This window comes from Megascapheus bottae, chromosome 13 (genome assembly GCF_031878675.1).
Source record: "Megascapheus bottae isolate mThoBot1 chromosome 13, mThoBot2.hap1, whole genome shotgun sequence".
Lineage (NCBI taxonomy): Eukaryota > Metazoa > Chordata > Mammalia > Rodentia > Geomyidae > Megascapheus > Megascapheus bottae.
In genome coordinates this window covers 52,189,189-52,201,522 of record NC_143521.1, presented here as the reverse complement: position 1 = coordinate 52,201,522, position 12,334 = coordinate 52,189,189, and the positions used below count along the sequence as shown (strand labels likewise).

The window sequence follows — 12,334 nt, the reverse complement described above, 5'->3', positions numbered from 1 at the left end:
ACCTCTTCTCCTCCTCTCTATGCAGTTTCCATTCTCTCCAATAGGAAAATACACTTTGGGGTTATTCCTGAACCACCTCAAATCCATTTTTAAAGATCTTTTTGAAAAGAAAAAGAGAATGATATTTTTAACAGTTTGCATGATAGCCAAGGAGAAAAAGATACGAACGATCAAAATATGTTTTTATTTGCTTAGTTCATCAAACCAGGCATGGTAGTCCATGCCTAGAATCCCGGCCCTTGTGAGGTGGAAGCAGCAGAGTTACCTGGGATCCAGAGTGGGTTCCAGGACAGCCTGAGCTACCTAGGGAACCCTTGTCCCCAAAGCAACAGCAACAAGTCATACAAAACAGATACACTGCCACCCCACTTCTGGCCATCGGACCAGCCCCCCAGAACTAAGCGGCCAGTACTTGGTAGCTCCACGATTATTTCCTAGGAAGCTATAGGCACTCGTCTGCCTTCTAGCTTGTTCTAATCACTACTCTACATTAAACACGTGTCCTGTGCAAAACACCATGCCTGCGAAGCCCTTTTCATACGTTACAATAACCCATCATTTCAAAAACCCTTTAAGATAGGAACTATTGCCAAACAGGCAAGCTTCACTTTATTGTGCTTTCCTTTCTTGTGTTTCAGAGACATTGTGTGTTTGGTACAAATTGAAGGCTTGTGGCAACCCCACCATGAGAAAATCCACAGGCACCATCTTTCCAACAGCTCGGGTAATGGCTAGTCTTCTTCACGAAGGTAGGTACATTTTTTAGAAAAAAAAATGCTATCTCACATTTAACAGGGTACAATAGAGTAGAATAATTTAATAGATTACAGTATAGTAGCATAATTTTCATATGCCCTAAGAATCTAAAATAAATAAAGGAAGTAATAAGTTGTGGCTCACTTTGTGGCCAGGTTCACGTGGTTGTGGTCGACAAAGTGAATTGCGTGTTGTACAACCAAACTCGGTTGTACCTGCAGATCTCTTCCTTGTTGCGAAAGCAACTGAAGCATGGAGTGTCAGACTCATAGCCAATTTACCCAGGAGGTCAACCATGGCAGCCTCTAGTGATAAACCTCTGGGCTTCACACTCTCGCGTGTGATGTCTTCCTATGAATGCCCTAGTTCACATGCCTGGTTTTGCTACCATATCCACTGTCTTGGCCTGGCTCTTTTGTCTCTAGCCACCCACCAGGATCTCCCAAGAGAAACCCAAGCCCTACCTGAGCAGCTCTATTAATGGAATCCAGACTGACTGAGGGGCTACATCAGCTTCTAGCAATTTATGAAAGTCTATCTTGTGTTGGATCTCTCTCTATGTGTGTGTGTGTGTGTGTGTGTGTGTGTGTGTGTGTGTATCTCATCTCCACTCTACCCCTCTCCTCTTACTTGGTGCTAATCACCATGCTAGCTTGCAATCAGCCATGATGGAAATATTTACACCAGGGAAATGGGCAGCCATCACACATCATGACCGTGGAAGAGGAAACATCTGCCCTTGACAAGCACACAACTTAGGAAAGATGATGGAGTGACCACAAAACCACATGTTATCTCAGACAGTATTTCCTTCATGGCCCTTGATGTGCAAACCGTTCTCAACTCCCTAGACCTCATCTGAAGAAATTCAGTTCGAACCATCCAGGTCATTCTACTTGTTGAAAAGGCTCGTGTGTATCCTCGGTGACTACTGCCTTTTCCTCCGTGCCATCAGAGAAACAGACCAGGGAACTTGTCATGCTCTTCTGCGTTCTGTTGAGCTTGCAGTCTTTCTGGAAGGAGGGAGTCAATCTTAGGTGCTGAACACCGAATTGCTTATTGGAACAGTTGCTGCTTTCAGCTGAGTAAGCAGGCTGTTCAACGGTGGGGTTTTCTTGCCCTGGTGCTGCCGCCAGTTAGAAACTAGTTTTAGGGATAGAAAAATAAGAAACAAAAGGAAAACAGCTGGTGATTTGATAGGAACCACCGCCAGAAGAACTCCCAAACACAATGTGTGCTGCAAGGCAAAGGGAATGGTGCCGCATCAGATCAGAAGGATCTGCCTTGGAGATCCAGCGCTGCCACTGCTACATGTTCTGGTGGGTCAAAGGGAAGAGGAAAGAAAGAACACGCAGTGCATATAAAGGACAGCTCCCAAGGCTGAAGGGGTGAAGACTTCCCTAGGACAGACTGGGGCATGGTTTTAGCATGTGCAGTTGTTTCTTGGGCACTTCCTGTCAAATGCATATCAGCAACAGAGATGGAACTCCCTGCCCTCAGGAACGTCCAGCCCCGGGGAAAAGAGAAACATGCAATATTAACAGTGTGGCATTTGTGCTGACAAAAGGTTCATAAGCTATGGTAACGTAACAGGGAAGAACTGGAGCCGATCTCCCCAGGAAGCCAAGAATAAGCAGCTCTTGATTCACATCAAGTCTCACTTACAGAAGGAAAGGAAACCATAGCCACCAAGCCCCAGCAGAGAAGTTCACACGGTGTGTTCCAGTTTGACCACAGGCCCGTCGGTCACCCTTGGGGAAAAAAACAGGATAGGCCAGACACTGTAGCGTTTTATCTTGCCATAGCTACTATACCTATCTAAGTCGTGTCCCATTAATATGACAGCAGTTAGCTTCACACTGGTCTGAGATGATCTGAGCCAGAAGGAAACCAAATGGGCGATTGCGATGCTCATCAGTGCCAACCCCGCTCCACTGGAGACAGAGGTAGAGGACAACAAGGGTGGAATTTGGGAAATCCGGAGATTAGAAGCAAAAGGGGGTCTTCTCCAAGAACTTCCAGCTTGATGCACCTGGCCTGGCACACCTGGAATCTTGGTGTTTCAGCATTCAACTTTTGTTTCTAGTTAGTGGAAATACATTTGGTTACAACAGACTATGCAGGGGTGGGGGGGGAGATACTTTCATATGCTCTGTTCTTTCCTCCATCCTAGTTTTGGTATCCATCACGAGCCTTCCCAAACCAATTTAAGAACTGCCACAATTACAAAATGGTGATTGCCTATCTCCAGCATCTTTGAGTTTTTATTTTCTTATTTCTTTGTTTTCTTCTCATTATTTGGGATCAACCTTTTTCTAGCCCCTGGTTGGGAGACCATCAGGAAAGCTTGTCATGGTTGAGTATGGCTGTTTATTTTACTCAGTGGGTGATTATCCACAATTATTACTTCTTTTTCATGTATATATTGTCCCATGTTGGCCGCAAATGGTCTCTTTGTGGCTCCCCTAACCATGTCAGCATTTTCTGAGTCTTGGGGCAAAGTGATACGTCATACTGACCTTGTTCTTTCACTGCCCAGCTCTGGAATTAGACATTCTCTGCTTCCTTTCTATAGGAAACCATGGCCAAAAGTAAAATGCTGCACTGGGAAAGATCCAAAACCAGTTCTATGATTCTCCAGAGAGAAAGAAAGAAAGAAGGAAAGAAAGGAAGGAAGGAAAGGAAGGAAGGAAGGAAGGAAGGAAGGAAGGAAGGAAGGAAGGAAGGAAGGAAGAAGGAAGGAAAGGAAGGAAGGAAGGAAGGAAGGAAGGAAGGAAGGAAGGAAGAAGGAAGGAAGGAAAGGAAGGAAGGAAGGAAGGAAGGAAGGAAGGAAGGAAGGAAGGAAGGAAAGAAGGAAGGAAGGAAGGAAGGAAGGAAGGAAGGAAGGAAGGAAGAAAGGAAGAAAGAAAGAAAGAAAGAAAGAAAGAAAGAAAGAAAGAAGGAAAGAGGGAAAGAAAGAGAGAGAGAGAGAAAGAAAGAAAGAAAGAAAGAAAGAAAGAAAGAAAGAAAGGAAGAGAAAGAGCATATCCTAAATCTAGCCATAAGGAAGCATCACACAAATCAAAATTGAAGTGTGTTCTAACAAATTCGTTTATAATCTTTCTAAATTCTTATGTCCTAAAAGGCAAAGGGGAGGAGAACATTAAGGAAGCTGTCATGCTAAAGGATCTCAAGAAATACAAAGGGCAATTGTCATTTGTAGTACCAGCTTGGATTTTGACCAGAATTTTTCAAATATATATTAAGGGCATTTTGAGGACAGCTAGCAAAATGTGAATAAGGGCTATCGACAAGAAAATTACATTGCACTAAGTCTCAATTTTCTAATTGTAAGAGAAAGCATATTAAAGAAAATATAGTCATAGGTCATAAAGAATACAGACAAATTCATTGTACTCTTCTCATAATTTTTCTGTCAGCTTAAATTTATTTCCAGATATAAACTTCAAGACAACCGGCAACATGGCACCAAGGCACGTTTCCCCACATGAAACTCATCCAGGAATGCTGACTGGAGGAGCCAAACTTCAGAGAGTGATATATCTATTGTGATCACCCATTTCAAAAACATGTGTGACAAAGTACATCTAATCAATTATTTCTCATATGTGAGTACTTACCAATTCTAAGTTTAAAGAAAAAAGTATTCAGTAAATAATAGCACCCGTATTGTATAGATACAGCAAGAATGACCCCAAATGGTTCATATTTAAGGAACATGAGTCAATATACTAAAAATAAACACTTAAATCAGGATACCTATGTTTATTTAGACCTGGCTTCATACTCAATGTCTTCTGTAGACTTCATCTTTGTCTGTAAAATGAGGCTCTGTCATTTAGATTTTGTCCCATTAACTCGACCTTCTTTAATCCAGTCATTCTGTCCCAAAGTCCTCACATTTCTGGATATCTGAGTACATGGAATATGTTTTGAGCACATCATTGTGCATGTTTAATTTTATTGTATGATATAATATGCTCTATGTAATGTTTAAGAGCTGTGCAAATAAAAACATAGAGATAATATTTCACTTGACATTCATTGACATTTTAGAAAAATGAAAATGAAAAATGATCATTTACACTAGGAGAAATGAACTTGGCAATGCCTCCCTGTACTTTTCAACTACATGATGTCAAACAAGTAACTTAACCTTTCTATAGTACTGTTCCAATGCTCCTCTGACTTACACTGAGGCTATATATCGGTAAATCTAGCAAAAATTGAAAATATCCTAAGTCAAAAATGCACTTGGTACACCTCATTCACCAAATATCACAGCTTACCAGCATGGTATACTGGCCATACTGTATAGGGTGAATTATTTGCTTTCATGGTCCTATAGCTTACTGGAAGCGACAGTGACACAGAGAGAGGTGGGGGAAAGAGGAGAGGGAAAGGAGAAAGGGATGAGGAGGAGACAATGATAGTATTGTCCAACATATGGCTGGACCAGAAAAAGAGAAAATTCCAAAGCATGATCTCTGCTGAATGAATATCACTTTTATACTACCTAAAGTCAAAAAAATAAGTAAAACCCACACACCGTATGTATTTTTTCTCATAGCTAGAAATTAAGAATACTAAAATTTAACTCACTGTCTAGCTATTAAAAGTAAACAGGATCATGGTGCAGGGTTGTCATTGTCAACCTTTAATGTAGATTCAGATTCTTCTGAGATCCTAGTGAAAATGTAGATTCTGCTTCCATCACTCTGGGATGGTTCTAGAAAGTATCTGAGTGACAGTAATTCTGCTGGCCCCTGGACCACAGTCAGAGTTTGGAGATTGAAGGCACCAGAAAGATGACTAACTTCTATGAATGTTTGTTTCCCTCTCCTCCTCCTTCTGCCTCTTCATTTTCTAAAAGGAAATTTCTAGCTGAAAGGATTTTACCAAGAAAAGTCAATCAAAAGATAGCAGAGAAAAAAAATCTAAGAAATTTATAGCTCTATGCTAGAGGTTGATTAGGGTCGAAAGAAGATATATTTAAACCTAATTAAGATAAAGGGCCTCTCATTAGACTGAGAGAAAACCTAAGAGTGAAAGCTCCTGAGACACATTTCCTTCTGCACATTCCTGTCAGGAAAACGTTGCATCGAGGCAGAATACCAGCAGCTTTGAAGACTGACAAGTCCTCGCTACAGTTCTAAAGGCAGTTTTAATATTCTAGAACTCGAGAAATAATTTACATGGATAGATGACTTAAAACTTTTTTTGTACATGAGAAGGGAATCAATGTTCAAAAAGTAGTGTACCCACTCTATTTGTTACCCTGACAATAAAATACAATTTAAAAATAACCTTTCTTTTGTATATATTTATGCATCTCAGTCCTTACTGCTTCAGCCTATCCAGCTGAAGAACTTCTTGCTCCTATCCAGCTTAAGAACTTCTTGAGCAGGGCTCTTTCCTGTTTTAGCCCCACCATCTGACAAAAGCCGTGTAGCTAACAGATATTTAACAAATACTGGTTGGAAGAAAGATTTCCCCCTTTTGGGGTCTTCAAATATTTATGTATTTATGCACCTTTAAACCTTATTAGCACTGATTATATGGCATGCCACCATTTTATCTCTAAGAAATTTGTAAAAAAAATGCCCTTGTTTAAATTTTATCTATTATTGATTGTAAGACACACTCCAATTTCAGGGATGTTAAAGTATGCGGACAAGTGGAAATCTTGAAACTGAGAAGCTGAAGTAGCTGAGTTCTATTCTAGAGTCATTCACTCAATATAAAAATAAAATATCTAAATGACCACACATCCAAGTGCCTGACAATGCCATTGGGAAGGAGAAAGACAAAGAGGTAGCACAGCACATAACATAGATTCAATGACTTCTGGGAAGGTGGGAATCTTTCTTGGACTATAGTCAAACCAGAAGCCATTTTTACTTGGGGTGGGGAGGGGAAAGCTCTTCCAAGTAAGGAAGAAAATCTGTGAAAGTTTGAAGGTGCATGGCACTTTAGCAGAAAGAAAAGGTAGAGGAAAAAGAAAGAGAGGAAGGCACAAGAAAAGGAACAGAAGAAACAGATGGGAACAGAAATGCAATTACTGTCTCTGTCTCAAGCTTCTCCGATTTGTGTGGTAACTATTGGAAAAACCTAGAGCTACAGAAATCCACTGGATGGAGCCATATATTGAAAGAGATTAAGGATTTTCTGCCAGTGACATAAATACCTTGAATCAGAGCTGTGTGCTATGAACTAATGTGAAACAAGAAACTCTCTCACGTGTGTTATTAAGGGAGATGCTTATGATCATAATTAATGACAACCTGTAGAGTTTCATGAGACAAATAAATTCAAGACGACCTCAAGATTTCCCAGCCTGGGAGAGACAAACATCACCAGAATTCAAGAATGGTGGCAATTCCTTCCTGCTACCCTGTGGCTGCCCTTAATTTGGGTTGGCCAGATATTCCTTTAGATTTTCTCAAGTAACAACTCTTACTGCTTAAGGCAAGCTACCAACTGTCTCCAAACAACAGCACCTACCCCATCTTGATGCTAGAATAATACACGTGACTATGTGAGAACATTTTGAACAATATCTCACCTATGCTAATCACTCAGTGAATGATATTATTTATTCCTCACAATTACCTGACCTAAAAGTTCCATAGATTAATATAAGATCATCAACATGTTATTATGATGATGGGACAGGCTGTGTCCTTCTGTGGCAGCCCCAAACTTTTATTTTGCATTTTAAAAATACAATTGGTGGTGCTGAGAGTTTGGCTAGTGGTAGAGTGCTTGCCTAGCATGCACAAAGACCCAGGTTCAAAGAGCAAAGATATGGAACCAACCCAGATGCCCCTCAGTTGATGAGTGGGTCAACAAGATGTGGTATTTGTACACAATGGAATTCTATGCTGCTGTCAGAAAAAAACGACATCGTCCCATTTGTAAGGAAATGGAAAGAGTTAGAAAAAAATCATATTAAGTGAAGTAAGCCAGACTCAAAGGAACATAGGCTCAATGGTTTCCCTCATTTGTCATAATCAGTAGAAACCTTGGGCTCTCCTAGCAGAGATTTACAATAGAACAGAACCTAGATACATAAGGCCATATAGAATGACGCTAAATGAAAGAACCTCCAGGATATAGAAACAAAAGCCATAGAAAGAGTGGTTGTTGTCCTTAATGTACTATGTTATCTCTCATCTCTTTTGCTGTCCCTTGGTTATCTCATATTGTTACAGTAGTTCACCTTGTTATCTGATATATTGTATATCTGCTTATTTGGTTATTTGAAATAGGATAGGGAAGGGGGGAAAACAAGATGAGGGGTGGGGGTGGGGGGAGGGAAATGGGGACCAAGACATGAGAAAGGGTATCAATGTGTGGGAAGTAATGCACCTTCTATCTGGTGAATATAATGTAACCCTTCTATTAATTGCAATAAAAATACATGAAAAAATAAAATATATTACTCGGTACTACATCTAGGGAGGAAAATGGGGACAAAAATATGAGAAGGGGTATCAATGTGCAAGAAATAATGCACCCACTACCTAACAAATGTAACTGTAACCCCTCTGCACATCATCCTGATAATAAGATAAAAAAAATTAAAATGCAATTGGCTCACACAATGCAGTGGACTCTAAAGAGTCCAACTGCATAAACCCAAAAGCATGGCGTACCCATGACACTTCGCATGAGGTACAGAATCTCAGAGGAACCAAGTCCCCAGCTAAGCTCTCGGCCGCTACGTCTGCTTCCAGGATGCAGAGCATGCGCTGAGCGATCTGCCTCTTGTGCAGAAGCATTAACCTCTGGAATCAACTGTGTCTGTTAATAAGCCGACCTGCCTCTCAAACCATCAACCCCTTCACAGTACCCACCCTCTGGAACCACAAGACAGACACATCACATTTGTCAGCTGGCCCAACTCCTGATGGACGACATAATCTGGAAATGTGAAGGATCCCAAATTATCTTATCTTGAGGTGACAAATCAAGTACAGTACCCACAAGCCCAGACAGTTTACATGCAAATAAACAAACTGCCACTGTAGCCCGGGTGTCAATCTCATAACACTTTAGGAAAAACAAGTTTATTTCTTATCTGTAAGATTAATGAACCAGGCTGTAACCTCACCCTTAATTGTGGCTGAACAGAAATTTGGTTCTGTTTTTTAATCTCCTCTGCAGTAACATAATAATGGCATGTCACCAAAGTTCATTAAGAAAGGCTCCATACTTATCTGCAGAATTATTTAAAATACCCATTGACTAGGCATTACTGTGGAATTATTAAATTTTTCCAAGATGCACTGATGTTGAACTAAGATGAAACATAAATATCAGTTATAGCCCCATTGGTAAAAACAGATATTGAGTATATAATACTATGTTTTCCCACTATACTTAGAACCATTAAAATCATTATTTCGATACCATACTACTGCTATATTTAAAGAACTATTGGCAGTTGTATATCTTTCTAACATTTGATGAACTTAGTTGTTCCTCCATCTCTGTAGCATGTTTATTCCACCTTGTTTTGAACACACATGCTAAATGAGTGGAGCCAGATCCTATGCTCCTGCTTCTGTCTCTCAGCTGAAACCTATATCTTGAAAAACTCGAAAGTGGGAAGAAGAAGAAATGCCAGCAAAGGAAGGAGGAGCAATAACTTGATTTCCTTAAGTTTTTGCATCTATTGAAACTCCACGTGGTTAAAATAATCATGTCCATTGATTTTTTTTCCAAATCCCTCATCCCAACAATTCTACTGTAAGGGAGTCCAGGGTGGACCCCGTACCCACCTCAAAGCTCTTTTACTAGAGAAACAGGGAGAGTGATGGGCACAGAGGAAATGGCAACATCTCCCAGGATTCCCCAGGTGAGGAGATGGGCAGAAGGCATAGGCCAGGTCTGCCTGCCAATTGTAAGAACAGACTTAGATACTACTTGAATACTTAGATACCACTTTATGTTCATGACAATTGTAATGAAGGCACATTCCATGTGATGAGTTATACTTAACTAACAAGCCAGGAAGTCCTGGACTAGATATTTCCTGGTGGAATGAATTGAGTGTGTGTTTAGCTTTCTATCATTGAAATGTTTTTCCATGTCTAACTAATCAAAGTCATATAGAGTCAACACAAGAAAATTTAAAAAAAAACTGTCATAAAAAATGGGCCTTTTCCTTGGGAACAAAACAAGAAAATAGAAATAGAACCACATACCTATAGTCAACTTGTATTTGACAAAGGAGCCAAAGATATACAGTGGAACAAACGCAGTCTATTCAATTATTGGTGCTGGCAAAACTGGGCAGCCACATGCAGAAAACTAAAAATTGACCCTAGCCTTTCGCCATGCACAAGCATTAACTCAAAGTGGATCAAAGACCTCAACGTCAGACCGGAAACCGTGAAACTGCTACATGATAAAGTAGGAGAGACACTGGAACTCATAGGCACAGGCAAAAGATTCCTGAACAGAATCCCAGGGTCACAACAGATTGGAGAGAGACTCGATAAATGGGACTACCTAAAAATAAAAAGCTTCTGTACAGATAAAAACATAGTCGCAAAAGTAGAGAGACAGCCAACCAACTGGGAAAAGATATTCACCAATAATACATCTGACAAATGCTTAATATCCAGTATCTACAGGGAACTCAAGAAACTAATCCCCCCAAAACCCAATAAACCATTCACTAAATGGGCAAGGGAACTAAAGAGAGACCTATCAGAAGAAGAGATTAAAATAGCAGAAAAGCATATGAGAAAATGTTCATCATCTATGGTCATAAAGGAAATGCAAATAAAAACAACCCTAAGATACCACCTTACCCCAACAAGAATGGCCAAGATTTTGAACTCCAACAATGGCAGTTGCTGGTGGGGTTGTGGAGAAAAAGGAACCCTACTACAATGCTCGTGGGAATGTAAACTAGTTCAGGCACTCTGGAAAGCAGTGTGGAGGTTTCTTAAAGAACTGAAAATAGACCTTCCCTATGATCCCGCCATACCACTTCTGGGCATCTATCCTGAACAGCATAACCCAAGATATGATAAGGATACCTGCTCAGCTATGTTCATCTCTGCACTATTCACAATAGCCAGACGATGGAAACAATTCAGATGCCCTACTGCAGATGAATGGATGCAGAAAATGTGGTATATATACACAATGGAATTCTACATAGCCAACAGACAAGATAAAATAATGGCATTCGCAGGGAAGTGGATGAATCTAGAGCGAATCATGTTGACTGAGACAAGTCAAGACCTAAGGATCAAAAGGCACATGGTATCCTAAATATGTGGCTATTAAATCCAAAGAGTACAAGATCAAGGACTCAATAACTGCATACCCAAAGCTATGGGGACATGATAATGGAAATATAAACATAACTATATAGACATAAAAACCTATGACTCTATACACATAATGTTTTATTTCATAAATTAATATGTTTCTATGACATACAAACCCTTAGCCTAATTGTGATTAAGTTCTAAATATTAAGTCCCAGTGATTGTAAGTAGAGATTCCCTCCTTGAACATTTGTATGTTAAACTTGTCATTTAAAATACGATGTAAAAATCAACATTAATAAATTCTTTAAAAAAAAAGAAAGAAAATAACTGCAGAAACCCTTCACTGAACAAAGAGCAACAACAAAAAAATACATATATAAGGGAGGAAAACTCAGAACTCATGTTCGTTTATGTTATCCCCTCAGTTTTTGTCAGTCCTGGGGCTTAAACTCAGGGCTTGAGCACTGTCCTTGGGATTTCTCAAGGCTAGAGCTCTACCACTTGAGCCACAGCACCACTTCCAGCTTTTTTCTATGAATGTGGTACCAAGGAATCAAACCCTGGTCTTTGTGCATGCTAGGCAAGCACTCTACCACTAGGCCAAACCCCCAGCCCCAAATCCCCTGAATTCTTATATAATCAATGACTTGAAGAATAAGCAGAGACATGTTGAATTACAACACCTTTGTACAACTACTGAATAAAAATACATTTTTTTGCCAGTCCTGGCTTGAGCTCAGGGCCTGAGCACTGTCCTTGGACTTTTCTCAAGGCTAGAGCTCTACCACTTGAGCCTCAACACCACTTTCGGCTTTTTTCTGTGCATGTGGTACCAAAGAATCAAACCCGGGTCTTCATGCATGCTAGGCAAGCACTCTACCACTAGGCCAAACTCCCAGCCTAAAAAATACATTTTTTAAAACAACAAAAAGGCAAGAAACTTCTTTTGGCTCATTTCTCAGTTGATTGTGCAAGGAAGGAAGTGTCGAATACAGCATCTCACACCAGAGTGGCCAGGAAGCAGAGGAAGGGAAACACTGGAAGAGACTGGAGGAACATGCAGCTCACCAGGACTAACTCTAACCCATTCCGTCCAACTGAGCCTCAGCTCCTGCTCTTCCCCAATTCCCAATAATGCCATCCAATTACACACCTGTCAAGAGGCTCAGTCACGCGTTAGATCCGTCGTGACCCACCCAGAGGTGTGCTTTACTTCTCTCCTGGCAGCTCTAGTTATCCATTGGTGGATTTGGTCATTGAGTTGACTGCAGAGTTGGTGGTAC

At 40.4% G+C, this 12,334-nt stretch overlaps 1 long non-coding RNA gene across 1 annotated transcript; it reads left to right on the top strand.

Annotated features, from left to right (window-relative positions):
* The first annotated feature begins 368 nt into the window (after positions 1-368).
* LOC150055949 (uncharacterized) lies at positions 369-4,363 on the top strand. The gene is made up of 3 exons (XR_016537483.1): positions 369-415; positions 639-749; positions 4,176-4,363. It is a non-coding gene; the product is annotated as an uncharacterized LOC150055949 (long non-coding RNA).
* The last annotated feature ends 7,971 nt before the right edge of the window (positions 4,364-12,334 follow it).